Here is a 16071-nt window from a genome sequence, read left to right as displayed (position 1 = left end):
CCTAAGCAGATTGATATAAAATAATAAAATTGAAACAGCAATTGAAAACCTACCAACAAAGAGAAGCTCAGTACTAGATGGATTCTGAACTGAGTTCTACCAGAACTTTAAAGAAGAACTAATACCAATATTGCTAAAATTGTTTCATGGAATATAATTCTATGAAGCTAGTCCAACCCTGAAACCCAAACCAAACTATGATACATCTAAAAAAGAAAACTACATGCAAATCTCCTTGATGAATATAAATGCAAAAACCCTTAATAAAATATTAACAAAACACATTCAAAATATACTAAGAATATAATACACTGTGATCAATAGGCTTCCTCCCAAGCATAAAAGGTTGGTTCAATATACACAAATCAATAAATATAATACATAATGGAAATATAATTAAGAGAAAAAACTGTATAACCATCTCAATAGATATAGAAAAGGCCTCCGAAAAACTACTGCCACCTTTCATAATAAAAATGTTGTATAAATTAGTGATAAAACATTATAAAGGCTTCACATTACAGATCCAAAGGCAATATCATGCTTAAAAGAGAAAAAACTGAAAGCTTTGTTTTCTAAAACCAGGAACAAGATAAAGATGTGCACTATCATCACCTCTATTCAATATAGTCCTTGAAACTCTAGCCAGAGCAGTCAGGCAAGTGAAGGGAATACAAACCAACAAACAAAAAAGGAGTTAAATTATTACTGTTTTCTGATGATATGAACCTGTATCTAGAAGACCCCAAAAACATTTCACCAGAAGACTCCAAAGCTGATAAAAAAAAAATTAACAAAGCAGCAGGATACAAGATCAACACAAATAAATTGGTAACTTTTCTATAGTTCAACAGTAATGAAGATGATAAAATCAAAAAACAATTCCCTGTACAGTATACTAAAATAAAAATTAAATATCTGGAAATTAATCCAAGAAAGTGAAAGTTCTCAACATTGAAAATTATAGAACACTGAAGAATATAATTGAAGAAGACCTTCAAAGATGGAAAGACTTCTCATTTCTTGAATAAGTAGAATAAATATTGTCAAAATAGTCATATTATCAAAAGCAATATCCAGATTTAATGGAATATCCATGAAAATACCAATGACATTCTTCACAAAAGTAGAAAAAAACAGTATTTAAATTTATTTGAAAAAATAAGAAACTCAGAATAGCCAAAGAAATTCTGAATAAGAAAAGTTTTGAAGGCAACACAATATCCAATCACAAATTATACTACAGAGATGTAGTAATAAAAGCAGCATGGTATAGGCATTAAAGTAAACATGAAGAACAATGGAATAAAATAGAAGTCTCAAAAACAAACCCCAAAACTTAGAGTCGTCCGATAATTGATAAAAAAAAAGCCAAAGATATATGTTGGAGAAAAGACAGGCTTTTTAACAAAAGTTTTTATAAAACTGAACATTTATATGTAGAAGAATAAAATTGGATATTGCTTTTTACCATGCTCAAAAGTAAAATCAAAATAGATCAAAGACTTAGAAAGAAAATTTGCAACTGCTAGAAGAAAACCTAGGATCAACATTCCATCAAATAGGTGCAGGCACCAACTCTCCCAACAAGACCCCTAAAACATAAGAAATATAACCAAGAATCAATAAGTGAGGTGCCATCAAATTAAAAAATTATGTACAGCAAAAAAAATTAGCAAGAAAGTGAAGAAAGAACATACAGAATGGTAAAAAATCTTTGCCAGCTATTCCTGTGATGGGGGTTAATATCCAAAATATATAAAGATCTCAAAAACTTCAATGCCCCAAAGCTCATTTAATAAATGGGCAAAAAAAGCTAAACAGAAATTTCTAAAAAGAAACACAAATGGCCCCAAAAAATGTAAAAATAAAAAAAAAATGTTCAACATCTCTAGCAATTAGTGAAATGCAAATAAAAACTGCACTAAGATTTTATCTCATTCCAGTCAAAATGGCAATTATCAAGAATATGAATAATAAAAAAAATGCTGGTAAGGCTGTGTAAAATAAGGTAAACTCATACACTAATGGTTGAACTGAAAATTATTATGAGAACTTTGGGAAGCAGTATGAACATTTCTTTAAAAAACTAGGAACCAGTTCATGACCTAGCTATCCCACTCCTCAGTATTCATCCAACAGATCTAAAATCAGCATACTGTAGAGATACAGCCACTATAATATTTATAGAAGCACAATTGCCAAATTATGGAATCAACCCAGATTTCTGTCTATAGATGGGTGTATCAAGAACTAGTCCTAGATGCCCTTCAATAGATGAATGGATAAAAAAAAATGTGGCATTTATACACAATGGAGTATTACTCAGCACTAAAAAATGACAAAATCATGGCATTTGCAGGGAAATGGATGACATTAGAGCAGATTATGCTAAGTGAAGCTAGCCAATCCCTAAAAAACAAATGCCAAATGTCTTCTTTGATATAAGGAGAGCAACTAAGAACAGAGCAGGGAGGAAGAGCATGAGAAAAAGATTGACATTAAACAGGGACGAGAGGCGGGAGGGAAAGAGAGAGAGAAGGGAAATTGCATGGAAATGGAAGGAGACCCTCATTGTTATACAAAATTACATATAAGAGGATGTGAGGGGAAAAGAAAAAAACAAGGGAGAGAAATGAATTACAGTAGATGGGGTAAAGAGAGAAGATGGGAAGGGAGGGGAGGGGGGATAGTAGAGGATAGGAAAGGTAGCAGAATACAACAGTCACTAGTACGGCAATATGTAAAAACGTGGATGTGTAACCGATGTGATTCTGAAATCTGCATACGGGGTAAAAATGGGAGTTCATACTACACTTGATCTTAGCCAAAAGGCCGAGAAGCGATAAAATGGGAGTTCATAACCCACTTGAATCAAATGTATGAAATATGATATGTCAAGAGCTTTGTAATGTTTTGAACAACCAATAATAAAAAAATAAAAAATAAAAAAAATAAAATGTGGTATATACACACAATAAAATTTTACTCAGACATAAAGAAGAATGAAATTATGGCATTTGCCAGTAAATAGACAGAAATGGAGAAGATCATGCTAACTAAAATAAGCCATACTCAGAAAACCAAGAATCAAACATTTCTCTCCTGTGTAGAAGCTAAAGCAAAATTAGCGAAAGAAGGCATTGGGGGAGGAAATCTAATATATAGATGCAGGAATTATCAGTGGAGTAGAAGTAGAAGAAAGAGAGGGAGAAAGGAAGGGAAAGGGAAAGAAACATGAATGAATCTAACAAAATCATGTTATAGATACATATAAATGTACCAAAGAAAATACCTCCTTTATGTATTTGTAGAAAGTTAACAATCAAAAATAGATAATGGGAGCCCCATCGATTTTTATTAAAGTAGAAGTGCTTCAACAGATAAATGGATATAGAAAATGGGATATATATAGACAATGGAATATTACTCAACCTTAAAAAAGAATGAAATTATGGAGGTGAATGAATAAATCTGCAGGTAAATGAATGGACCTGGAGAATATCATGCTAAGATAAATAAGCCAATCTCTAAAAACCAAAGGCTGAATATTCTTTCTGATATGTGGATGCTGATCAATAATGGGGGAAGGGATATTAAGGAAGAATGGAAGAACTTTGGATTGACTAGAGGGAAGAGGGTATGGGGGTTGAAAGGATGGTGGAATTAGGTCAGCATTATTACCCTATTTACAAATATGATCACATGATCAGTGTGACTCTGCATCATATACAGCCAGAGGAATGAGAAAGCCAATTCCCAAAACCAAAGGCCAAATGTTTTCTTTAACATGTGACTACTAATTCACAATAACGTCATGTGGCACTAGAGAAGAATAGCATTACCTTAGATTTAAGTAGAGGGGAGTAGGGGGAGGGAGGAGAAGGGATGTGGGGATAGGAAAGACAGTAGAATGAAACAGACATTATTACTTTACATACATATGTGACTGCATAACCAATATGATTCTACAACATGTACACTCAGAAAAATAACAAATTATATTCCATCTATGTATGATATATCAATGTGCATAAATGCATTCTACTGTCATATACAGCTAATTAAAACAAATTTAAAAATAATTTAAAAATGCCAAGAGGAACCTGAATACTATATATAAATATAATGTTCTATGAAAAAAGAAAGAAGAAAATTATAGCACCTTATTGACATCTATAATAACTATTATGCTTGACCATTTACCAATTTCCAGTCCCTTACTTTCCACAGTATTTGAAAACTAATATTTTCCTCTTAACTTCTAGGTGTTCAACTTTTTCATATTACAGTCATGAATGAGGTCATAAGAAACATCTTTTTGTGCCTGGCTTATTCCACATGACATGATTATTTCCACTTGCATCCATCTTGTCAAAAAGAATTCCTGTCTTTTTTTAATGCTGAATAGTACTTTATTTACTAATAGTATGTATGTATTTATATGAAAAGTAAATAAAACTCAGTAAATTTAGAAGAAAGAAAATGAACATAAGAATTATACTCAATGATATATAAAAAGGAAAATCTATAATCCTTTAAGAAGACTGTTCAAGAAAATAGAGGAAAATCATTTTTCAATATAAGGAAGGAAGAAAATAAACCTTTCTAGAAGCAGTATATGCAACACAAAGATAAGAAGAAGACTTTAAGAATAATTTTATTTAAACATATTTAACAACTTAGATGAAATAGGCAGTTTCCATTTAATAAACTAACCAAAAATAACACAAGAAGAACTTGAAGTAGCTATACTTGTATTAAAAAATCAGTTAACAATTACAAAAACTAAGCAAAGAAATAAAACAAAATAAAAATAATTATTTTCAAGAAAAAGGTCCACATGATTTCACTGTGATATTTTAAGAATTTAGAAAAAAACTAATATTAACCTTACCCAAAATCTTTAAATGATAGAAGAAAGGGAGCTATTCCAAAAATATTTTAAGAGACCAATGTAATACCAGTGCGAACCTGATTAATACAACAGAAGAAACAATTATAGGCCAATATCTCTCATAAACAGAAGTGCATAAAAAGACTTGTGGATCAATAGAACAAAATATAATGTCCAAAATAGCCTTATACATTCAACAACAAGAATTTTTAAATTTGTTTTAATTAATTGTATGACAGTAGAATGATATAGCATATATAAAAGGGATATAGCATATATAGAAGCAATAAAACTTCTCATTTTTCTGAGTGTACATGTTGCAGAATCAAATTGGTCATGCAGTCACATAATATAATAATGTCTGTTTCATTCTACTATCCTTTCTATCCCCACATCCCCTCTCCTCCCTTTCCTCTACCTACACTAAGGTAAATCTATTCTGCTCAAGTGCCCCACCCACTTACTGTGAATTAGTATCTGCATATTAGAGAAAACATTTGGTTTTTGTTTTGGGGGGAATTGGCTTAATTCACTTAACATGATAGTCTCCAAATCTATCTATTTACTGGTATATGCCTTAATTTTATTCTTCTTTAAAGTTGAGTAATATTCCATTGAATATATATATATATATATATATATATATATATATATATATATATATATATACAAACCACATTTTCTTTATTTATTCATCTCTAGCAGAAATGCAATGGATATAGAAAATGTGACTGATATATATATATTTAATCTCACTCCAGTCAGAGTGGCAATCATCAAGGATACAGGCAACAGTAAATATTGGTGAGGATTGCTGGTGGGACTGCAAATTGGTACAATCATTATAGAAAGCAGTATGGTGATTCCTCAGAAAACTTGGAATGGAAGCACCATTTAACTCAGCTATCCCATTCCTTGATTTTTACCCAAAGGACTTAAAATCAGCACACTACAGTAATGGAGCCATGTCAATGTTTTTAGCAGCTCAATTCATAATAGCTAATCTATGGAATCAAACTAGGTGTCTTTCAATAGATGAATGAATTAAAAAAAAACAAGATTTTTTTAAGTTAAGATTCATTAAACAGCAAAAATAAAGAATGGAAATCAAAGCCTCAAACAACTATCATAGAAATTAGATAACCATAATGCCCTAATAAAAACATAAAAATATGTACATGCAACTTAACTTTTATCTCTTATGATACACAAAATTTATTCAATATAGATCACCAAGTTAAATATAAGATGGAATATATAGAGATCCTAGTATAAAACCTTAAAATAACATTTTCCAAATTTGGCATAGGGAGAGATTTTTGACAAGATTACATGGAGTAGACATAAGAAGAATAAATCATAATATGAAATATTATAAAATTAGCTCCATTATCATGAAAAGTAATAACAGGCAAACCACAGACTGAGAAAAGAAATTTTATAATACATATATCTGACAAAGAATATATGTATTTGTAGTTCATAAAAAATTTATGTATTTGTAAAAGACTTATCAAAGGCCAACAGGCATATGAATATAAAATATAAAATCATACCTACCAATGTGTTTAAAGTTAAAAAGTCTGACACCATCAAATCATGGAGAATTCAAATTGTGGGTTCTATCACTTTGCTCTAATCACTTTAGAAAACTGGCAGATTCTTGTAAAGTAAAATACATATCTATTCTTTAATAATTATTCACCTATTTTTTCTCAAGAGAAATAAAAACGTATCTTCACAAAAGACTCAAGAAAAATATTTATATGGTCACAGCTTTGTTCCTAAGAATCCTAATCTGGGAATAACTCAAATATTTTCTTTTTATTTTATTTTTGTATTAGTTACACATGACAGTACAATGATCTTGACATATTATACATTTGAATCAAATGGGGTATAATTTCTCATTTTTCAGATTGTACAGGTTGCAGAATCACATTGGTCATACAGTCACGTATATACATACAGCAATAATAATGTCTATTCTATTCTGCTGCCCTTTCTATCCCTCTTTCCCCTCCCCTCCCCTCCCCTCACTTCTCTCTACCCAAACTAATGTGACCCACTTCTTTTTTTGTTCCCCTCACAACATCATACATGTATTCTGTATAACAATGAGGGTCTCCTTCCATCTTCCATGCAATTCCCCTTCTCCATCCTTTTCCCTCCCACCTCTCTTCCCTATTTGGTGATAATCTTCTTCTCATGCTCTTTCTCCCTATCCCATTTTGAGTCACCCCCCTTATATCAGAGAAGACATCTGGCATTTGTTTTTTAGGGATTGGCTAACTTCACTTAGCATTATCAGCTCTAATGCCATTCATTTCTCTGTAAATACCATGATCTTGGGAATAACTCAAATATTTTCTAAAAGGAGAATGAATAAACAAATTTAAGGATTCCTACTATGAAATTATATATGCAACCAAAAGAAAGAAACTACTAATAAATTAAAAATATAAATAATTAACTCTCAAAACTATTGTGCTGGATGAATAAAATAGACCCCAAAAGTAAATATTTTGTGATTTATTTTTATAAATAGTATAAACATATAGCTCAGAATCTAATAGAAAGCAGAAGAGTGATTTTTTTAGAGAGATAGACATTGACTAGAAAGGAATACAAGGGAAATTTCCAAGCTTATGGGTGTAATGTAAATATTGACTAAAGTGTTGTTTATATGTGAGTCAAAACTCATTGAATTGTTCACTTAATACACATATGTCCCACCTTACATAAATTATACCTCAACAAAATGGCTAGGGTGGGGCAAAAAACTCAATGAAAAGTCCAGAAATCCAGTCAAATAGATTCCCCTGGTTGTCACAAGTTGTACTATTGTGCAAATTTAATAACTGTGTCCTATCACATGACTAGATTGCAATTAGCTCCCCTTCCCATATTATTAGATAATGGTACTGCCTTTGTAGAGATCAATTAATAAATCTCTTTCTTCTCAGGTGGCACAACTCTAAGTTTCACTATTACCTCATCTGTCCTAATTTTATAGATACTTTAAAGCAGAACATAATATATAAAACTTTACACTGTATTCATAGATCAAGATCACAAAGCTACAAGTCCAGATCCCAATAGAAATGAACTCATGGCCAGAACAGACACCAAACAGGCAGGTAGCAACTCAAAAATGTTGTAGAGGAGATTAGAAACTAGAGTGAAGTATAAGAAAGAAGATATTTTGGAGACTAAATAAATGTGTTCACAGTTGGAATTGATAATAAGATACATACACCTGAAAAAGTACCAAAATTTGTAGACTATGCTACATCAGGGGAAGGGGCAAAAATATTTTTAGGTCACCATGAACAAGTGTGAAAAGTTAAGGCTTATTCTAAGACTGTCAAGAATGTAGCACTTCTGTAGTTTAATGCATGCTGAAACATCACAAGGAATCTGCCTTCTCTCATCAAGATTAGCATCTCCTCTCTATTGCATGCTACTTGAGAGTTTGAGAATAAAGATGCATATCACAGGGTCCTTGTTTTAAGTATTAATAGTCTAGTGAAGTTAAAATTAGATTGTTCTTCAAATAAATATTGTCACATAATAAAACTTTATAGAAAATTAGGAAAACAGGAAACAAGCTGGCTAACACAGCTATAGGAGATAAATACTGACTTCAATCTTAATAATTCAGAAAGAATTATTTAGGGAGGAATATATTACTATAAGAAAATCAATATGTATAAAAACATTTTTACATAAATAAGAAAATACAGAATAAGTCAGTTTAAAGTATTGAATATATATTTTGGGAAATGATAAGCAAGGTTTAGGAAATATGGAGTGAGATCAAATTGTAAGAATACTATGTCATATGGAATGTTGAAAAATTCAGTCTTTTGCTCTGAATATTAGATTTTGATTATTTTTGGTCTGATTTCTAACCACAAACACTTTCATTGACTTAAAAATATTTTTAAGGATTTTCTAAATATTTTCAAATATTTGAGCATTGGAGAAATTTTTCATAAAATACAGATTGTCAATCTTAACTTGAAAAAGTCAGATTTAGCAACATTGCTTCCCAAGTTACTACAACAGGAACTGAATAATATTCTATAAGGTAAAATATCCATTGCCCACCCTCTGTGTGTGGAACTTGTAAATTATTTATAAATGCTACTAGCCTGGCATTTATTATTTGTGTCAGTTATTTAAAATATATTATATGGCATTAAACAAATTAATATTTTTTTATGGATGGATGCTTTAGAAATAAAGTAGATCTGTGACAATAAAGTGAGTATAATACTCTAGCTAAGGTCTAACTCACTTTTGACATAGCAGTGACAGTGTGATTAGAATGGAATATATAACTTGAAGATATGTAATAAAGAATACATAGAAACTGTTTCTATAGGTGAAGATAAATTGTTTAGTGAAGGTTGTTTCAGAAGTTTCCAAAGTATTGAGACCAAAGTTTGAGACAAAATGATTCTCTGCCCCTGATGTTGGGTGTTGCCTATGCAAACTGCTGACCTCTGCAACACAGAAAGCCAGTTTTAGTATTAGCAGCTAATCACAGTAGGAGATGCCTATTGGTGTCAACAAGGGTCACAACCAGCAAAGCAGGATTCTTTTTCCCTACTATTGAGTGGTGTGCTTCAGCTCTCAGTGTTACAGCTCTGTATGGTGTATTATACCCTGCAGTGTTACAACAGACCCCAGTAGCTCAATGCCTACTTCTTTCCCAGTTATTGTCTCAGTTCTTAACTCTGATGAATGAAAATCACATGAAAGTGGAAGGCCAGAGTGACTAGAGTAGGGATTATTCAAAAGTCAAGAATAGAAACAGAATTATTGAAGAAGCAAGAGGAAACCTAACAGCAGCGTATGAACTGAGTATGTTAGTCTACAAGGTTACGTAGGACTTGGTTCAATGCTGTTGGTCCAAATTTATGCTAATTAGAGTTTGGATAAGTGCTAACAATATTGGTTAACCCTTAAATCTGAAGTATGCTTGCCCTACTTCCATTTTCATTCTGTTTGCCTGAAACCCCAGCTTCCCAGGAGGTTGAGGTTGGCAGATGTTGGATGGTTGGGTGTTTGGAGCTGTGGTGTGATGTGGAATAGGCATACACACCAGGAATGGATTGGGCCTCTATGATGTGACAGATTGGTGAACCCTAGATTGCCTTGGCCCTGGCTTGCTGCACCTCAAGCCTGTGCTGGCCAGGGTTGTAACCCGTGCTCACAGCCCACACTCCAGCCCACCAGGGATCACTGCTCTGTAGCTCCCACAGAAGGGGTTGGCTTTTAGTATTAGGGATAATCATAATTAACATTATTAGTTTAGATATCTCTCTCTCTCTCTCTCTCTCTCTCTCTATATATATATATATATATATATATATATATATATATATATAACTTATTCTGCCATTAATCTTCCAAAAAAGGGAAAATAAATGTGGATAATAGTGTGAAGCAGAAATAGTGGTATTATAGAAATACAAGATAACAGTTTTGTCATCACCAACTACCTGTCTCTTGGTCCCTCTTCTAGGACCCAATTCTTATAAATGGTGATGTTAAATAGAGAAAAAAACTGAGACCACACTCCCACTTCTTTACCTATAACTTGAAGGAATTACAAAACTCTTGCAAGAATATTGATGTTGGCTTTGCTAAAACTACCATGTGCCATGTAAACATAAGCATACTGATAGTATTTACTAAAAGCATAACATTTATTAACATTATCGTATATATATGATGTGCAGATCTTAAAATTCCAAATTGCCTTTCTGGGAGAATATGAAGATACTGTAAACACCTAAGAATGAGATAACAGTCTTCTGCCATGTTATAACATAGCAATACCAAAGCCAGATTAAACCAGTTGTACCTTAGCAGTAAACAAATCAGAGAGAAAATTACAGACAAACTACTTCTCAAAAGATGGCAGGGAAAAATCCTGAAGATACAGCGTGGATGTCTCTTTATCTCTCTTACCATCAGAGCAAATGCCTTATAGTCTCATTTGCCATTTTGGAAAGAGAGGGAAGAGTAAAAATATGTGGGAAACAAACAAACAAACCTATGATTAAAAGATGATGCCTGGCTTTAAAAACTCTATTCAAAATCAGAAAAGAATAAGAAAGCATTACTTAAAATCTAACATTAAATAAAAAGGAACAAATATTCACACATTTATTTTTTTTATTTCTTACCCTTAACTGAATGGGTGATTGCAAAGATGACATGAAAAAACAAAATAAACAAGTTTGCGCATACATGATGTAGAAGGCATGTCTTTGAATCCATTAGGGCACATGGGTTGATAGTATTTACTAAAAGCATATGATATCTTCAGAAACACCTAAGTGTAATATATTAATTAGAATAGTCCTCATAGTAAGTAACTCAAAAAAAAGTTAAAGGAGATTTTTGTCACTGTTATTTTGGGATATTAATGTTGCCCAAAGGCCTGTGTGGTAAAAATTTGGTCCTCAGGGAAGTGTTAGAATCTTTGAGAGGTGGGGCCTAACAGGAGGTCTTAGGATATGGCAGGCAAGCCCTCAAATGGGATCATGGGACCTTAGCTCTGCTTCTTCCCTCCTTTTATGTCCACACTATAAGAAGAATGGTTTGCCTATACCAGGTTCTTCTGCAATGATGTGATCCTTTCCCTGACATGTCCACTCCCCAAAAATAGTCCTAAAAGGAATGAATCAGCCTATTGGCCTGATTATGAACTGAAAAGTCCTAAAACTGAAAGCCAAAATAAATCTTTTCTTTATTTATATCATTTATTAGTTATAGTGATGTAAAGCTGACTAATGCAGTCATTGGCACAGTTTATGGGTAACTGAAGCAAAAAACAAAAGTATACTACTTGTCTATAAGCAGAATATATTAAGTAGAAAGCTCAGATGTGAATATTAGCAACTTGACCTGAATACCAACTTTCTTGTTTACTCTGTCTGGTAGCTTTATTCCTCTCAGACAGTGAAAGTACAAAGTTTTAAGGAACAAGAAATCAATCTGGATTTTTGTGTGTGTGTGTGAAGAGATGAAGGCTGATGACCTCGAGCAGCGGTCGGCTTCTTCATATAGAATCTGGGAGTAGGAGATACAGAATCGAATCTCTTCTCCCTCCCCCCTCCTGGTTACAAATCCCTTGAAATATGTAAGTTAGTGGATCTTTGCTGAGTGAGATTTTTTTGATCTTCAGCTACATTCTTCTGCCTTTGTGAGGAACCTTAACAAACACGATGGCTAGCAACGTTACCAACAAGACAGATCCACGCTCCATGAACTCCCGTGTATTCATTGGGAATCTCAACACTCGGTGGTCAAGAAGTCTGATGTGGAAGCAATCTTCTCCAAGTATGGAAAAATTGTGGGCTGCTCTGTCCATAAGGGCTTTGCCTTTGTCCAGTATGTTATTGAGAGAAATGCCCGGGCTGCTGTAGCAGGAGAGGATGGCAGAATGATTGCTGGCCAGGTTTTAGATATTAATCTGGCTGCAGAGCCCAAAGTGAACAGAGGAAAGGCCGGTGTGAAACCATCTGCAGCGGAGACGTATGGCTCCTCTTTTGACTTGGACTATGACTTTCAACGTGATTATTATGACAGGATGTAGAGTTACCCAGCACGAGTTTCTCCTCCTCCTCCCCCTCCTCCCCCTCCTCTCCCTCCCCCTCCGCTCCCCCTCCCCCTCCCCCTCCTCCTCCTCCTCCTCCATGCTGTCGTGCCCTCTAAACGTGTATCAGGAAACACCTCCCAAAGGGGCAAAAGTGGCTTCAATTCTAAGAGTGGACAGCGGTGATCTTCTTCCAAGTCTGGAAAGTTGAAAGGAGATGACCTTCAGGCCATTAAGAAGGAGCTGACCCAAATAAAACAAAAAGTGGATTCTCCTCTGGAAAGCCTGGAAAAAAAGTTGAAAAGGGGCAGAGCAAACAAGCAGTAGAGACGGAGAATGATAAGTCTGAAGAGGAGCAGAGCAGCAGCGCCCTGAAGAAAGATGAAACTAATGTGAAGATGGAGTCTGAGGTGGGTGCAGATGACTCTGCTGAGGAGGGGGATCTACTGGATGATAATGATAATGAAGAGCGGGGGGATGACCAGCTGAAGTTGATCAAGGATGATGAAAAAGAGGCAGAGGAAGGAGAGGATGACAGAGACAGCGCCAACGGCGAGGATGACTCTTAAGCACATAGTGGGGTTTAGAAATCTTACCCATTATTTCTTTACCTAGGCGCTTGTCTTATGGTCAAAATTTCACCAGATCCTCTCCCCTAGTATCTTCAGCACATGCTCACTGTTCTCCCTATCTTTGTCCTTCCCCTGTTCATTAATTCATGTTGCCCTGCGCCTAGTCCCATTTTCACTTCCTTTGAGGCTCCTAGTAGTTTTGTTAAGTCTTACCCTGTAATTTTTGCTTTTAATTTTGATACCTCATTATAACTTAACAATAAAAAGGATGTATGGTTTTTATCGACTGTCTCCAAAATAATCTCTTGTTATGCAGGGAGTATAATTCTTTCCATTTATACATGATTTCAGTAGTTGTTTCCCTAACTGCAAAGGCAATCTCATTTAGTTGTAGCACCTGAGAGCAGCTTTGAGTTTTAGAGGTATGTGTGTTATCCCCCACATAATAGTCCTATGTGGAGCTGTTCAACACAAATGTAACAGTGTATTTTTGTGAATGAGAGTTGGCATGTTAAATGCATCCTCTAGAAGAATAATTAGTGTAATAGTCTTTATTTGTTTTCTAAAGTTCATACTCTGGGTTATTTTTGTGAACAGCCTGATGTTTGGGACCTTTTTTTTTTCAAAATAAACAAATCCTTATTATACCAGAATTTGGAGAAAAAAAATAAATAAATCTGTTTTTTACATATTAAATTTAAATTAACACCCTTATATACTTATGAGAATTTGTATATAGTCCTGAAGAGAAGAACAAAGAATATGGATTTCAAAACTGTTTTATTCATTTTAAATAGGATTGAGGTAATAACTATAAGAATATAGACAAGCAGAAAGATTTCCCTACTTTGCCCCTGGATGGCAATTCCACAATTGGAAATCGGGGCATCAGATTGCTTAATAATGTTCATAAAGAGTGAACAACAATGTTCATGATTAGCTTAATATTTTTATTCTTTAAAAAGTTAAGCAAATATATTGTCTTCCTTCAAAATATATAAGTAAGGGATGTAATTTTATAAAAAGTCATTGATTTAACCCATTAAGAAAACACAGTATTGATGGAATTGTCTGAGATCTCGAGGACTGGGGTGGAGCTGCAGATGTTAAGGAGTTAATGTCCTCTGAGCTCTTATAAGGCCAGAGCAAGAAAGAGCAGACTGTTCTCAGGACATGCTCAGTTGGCATGATCAGACTTGCCAAGTTTCTCTTGAGATTGTGGACTTGTTTCAAGTTTTTTCCTTGTGGTGGAGTTATTTGGGGAATGTTCCTGTTAGTTTATGCTTAGCTGCTAGTATAAGATCTAGGACAAAGATTAAGAATATAAATGTAAACATAGCATTGTTTTAAAAAAGAAATTTTGGTATTTTGTCTGTCTAAGCTCAAGGTTGCATTGCATGTTTGGGAACCCACTGTAAACTATAAAATGCTGTTCTTGCCAATAATAAACATCCTTAGCTGCACCAAGTTTTGGGTCCCCTGTGTCCCTTCTTTCATCTTGCTTGGCTCTTCAGTCCCCATCAACACAGTATCATTTAAAATCACACAGATTGTTTTGATTCTCAATAAAATAATGTAATAATAATAAAAAAAACAGAATCATAAATGGCTAGCACAAGGATAGAATTTAGATGCCACCTACTTTAATTTTGTCATTCATTCTAAGACAAGTTTTGGTCTTCACATGCAAAAAATAAGCCAAACTCAGAATGCTCAGAGGGAACTTAGCCAAGTAATTTACGGCTAAACAAGAAACTAAAGATATCCAAGCAAACAAACTTCATACTGCTCATAGATTTACAGTGTGTAGGTAGACAGTACTTTATCTTTCAGAAGTCCAAGATGAGATCAATTATCTTAATCCTTTTATGCAGGATACTGCTCTGGAAAACTTCTGAATCAATACTATTTAACCACTATTATCAGCACAAGTAAACAACAATAATATCAGAAATCCAAGATTGAAATGGGAGAAAGCTAGACTGAAAGTGTGTGTTCTTACTTTTTTTGTGATTCTGAAAAACTGAAAAGCTGTGAATAACTATCCAAGACCCACAGTAATAGACTGAGAAACCCTCCTAAGGAGAACAATGAAATAAATGTTGAAAGCCAACTTCAGGTAAAACAACTAAGAATTTTATCAACATTTACTATTTACTTTTTACTTTTTCTCAAGAATTTAGAATTCTAGGGGCTGGGAATGTGGCTTGGTGGTAGAGCACTTACCTAGACTGAAGAAGGCCTGGGTTCAATTCCTAGGATTGAAAAGAGAGAGAGAGAGAGAGAGAGAGAGAGAGAGAGAGAGAGAGAGAGAGAGAGAGAGAGAAACAAAAAAAGAATTTAGAATATTTCTAATTTCTAAGATCAGCTTAAATTCAATTAATTCTCAGGTTCTGTGTTTGTAGACGTGAATGGCTGGGGAAAGAGTAGAGGAAAAGTGTAAGAAAATGACAAAGTTCCTTCTATCCTGAAGACATCAATTAAAATCATTGCAAATCTCATATTTGTGTAATTTTATGTTTGTGTTTTTGTGTAATGTTTAATTAAACAAAGATTTTGTGGGCTTAGTTAAGAAAGAAATATGAAAGACTGGCAACCAAGTGAATTTTCATCATTATTTACCTAATAATTTGCAATAGAACTCCTTACCCCCAATTTTTTTTGAAACAAACATATTTTATACTTCAAATAAATTCTTATAAAAAGATATCCCTGCACCCCCACCCATTTTTACCACTCAGAGATCTGAAGATTTTTCATTTTTATGTTTGGAAAATACACAAAAAAATACTTTTTCTTTTTTATTTTCTATGTTGTCCTTTACATCAATATTAGCTTTCAGGCTTTTCAAAGGTCTTAAAAAGTTGCAAAGATATGGTGAGCCGTGTTTGTAGACCGTTGCCGCCATTAGAAGATGGCGCCAGTCTCCGTTGTGGATCTTGGTAAACAACTCCTTATTTGGGAGAGTTGGCATGCTGTCCCTC

At 33.8% G+C, this 16071-nt stretch overlaps 1 pseudogene; it reads left to right on the top strand.

Annotated features, from left to right (window-relative positions):
- Positions 1 to 12131: 12131 nt before the first annotated feature.
- Positions 12132 to 13652, top strand: LOC124102588 (heterogeneous nuclear ribonucleoprotein C-like; annotated as a pseudogene).
- The last annotated feature ends 2419 nt before the right edge of the window (positions 13653 to 16071 follow it).

This window comes from Marmota monax, unplaced genomic scaffold, assembly GCF_021218885.2.
Source record: "Marmota monax isolate L192 unplaced genomic scaffold, Marmota_monax_Labrador192_F-V1.1 WCK01_AAM20220418_F8-fsc00002, whole genome shotgun sequence".
NCBI classification, from domain to species: domain Eukaryota; kingdom Metazoa; phylum Chordata; class Mammalia; order Rodentia; family Sciuridae; genus Marmota; species Marmota monax.
Note: the sequence above shows the minus strand (reverse complement) of the source record. Positions and strands in the feature narration are given on the sequence as shown.